General features: G+C 66.4%; 1 protein-coding gene across 1 annotated transcript in view; it reads right to left on the bottom strand.

Annotated features, from left to right (window-relative positions):
* Positions 1–425: 425 nt before the first annotated feature.
* Positions 426–1,193, bottom strand: part of LOC102261893 (fatty acid desaturase 2) — a 57,841-nt gene continuing 57,073 nt past the window's right edge. Inside the window, exon 13 of the mRNA XM_014544545.1 lies at positions 426–645. The gene's annotated coding sequence lies outside the window, so the exon portion shown is untranslated. The remainder of the gene's footprint in view (positions 646–1,193) is intronic.

Raw genomic sequence — 1,193 nt, 5'->3', positions numbered from 1 at the left:
GAGCCACCGCAGGGCACGGGCCGCCGATGGCCGCGGAGACGCTCTCTGCCCCCGGGGATGTGTGTTGACCAGGAAGCGGGCAACGGAAGCGGCAGAAGCCAGCTGACGAGGCTGTGGGCGCACAGCGGGTCGATGAGCAGATGGGAATGACCTCGGGGCAGCGGCCTGCACCAGCCCCTCCTCGCTGCCCTCCAAACACCTTCCGGAGGCCTGGCTGGCTCCGGGGCTGCAGCTGGGTTTGCTGGGTGCCCAGGAGGAGGGCGGCCCGTTTATTTGAGTCCTTTGCCCGAAGCCGCTGGCCTGGAGCGCACGTCAGGGAGGGGGGCAGCGGGTGGGGTCAGGGGCCACAGGGCAGGGCACAGAAGGGCTGCCAGCGCCCTTCCCCCACCCCCAGCATCAGCAGCATTGACAGCTCGTCAAGGAAGTGAGAATAAAATTACCTCTTTATTTCCAAAAAGTGTAGGGCGGGGGAGCAACAGGATAAAAACTAAGACCAGTTCCCTACGGATCCATCGGCCTCGGAGGGACAGCAGCTCCTCCGGCCACGTTGCCACGGCAACTGGGGGGGCCTGTCGCACCGGATACTGGTCCCTCCGGGCTGGGGCTGGCCACGGCTCCCACGCTGGGCTTGTCCCTGCCCCGCAGCTAAAAATTGGTTAGTGGGTTAGGTTTCCAAAGGCAGCGGCTCTGGGTCCCCCAGGGGGCGGGCTCCCCTCCCACCTCACTCTCCATCCCTCAGCTCCTGGCCTCCAGCCCCGAACTCCTCCCACTCGCACGTCCACGTGGCCCTCACCAGGCCCTCCCAACCCCCCAGCTCCTCTGGCCACCTCCTGTCACCTTCTGGGCTCCCTCCTCCTCTGTCCCCCCGCCCCCCAGTGGTGGCCCCCAACAGTGACAGTCCCGCCACCGTGGCCTCGGGGAGTGAGCCTGGCTCAGCCCGCTGGCCGAGGGGCAGGTGGCCAGGGGCAGATTGTCACCACACCAGCCCCAGGGCCACCCCGTCCGAATGCATCCTGCAGCAAAGGTTAAACCAGCAGAAGATGCGAGCCGGCGGAAGACAGAGCCCTTGGAGAGGGTTCGAATGCTCCAGAATCTAAGGCGGCCCAACTAGGACAAACATCTGGACGGGGTGGGGGTGGGGCTGAGCCTACAGGCCCCTGAACTCTGCAGGGCTGCCCCCTGGGCCCAGGTCA

This window comes from Myotis brandtii, unplaced genomic scaffold (genome assembly GCF_000412655.1).
Source record: "Myotis brandtii unplaced genomic scaffold, ASM41265v1 scaffold369, whole genome shotgun sequence".
Classification (NCBI taxonomy): domain Eukaryota; kingdom Metazoa; phylum Chordata; class Mammalia; order Chiroptera; family Vespertilionidae; genus Myotis; species Myotis brandtii.
This window is presented reverse-complemented; position numbering and strand designations above follow the sequence as displayed.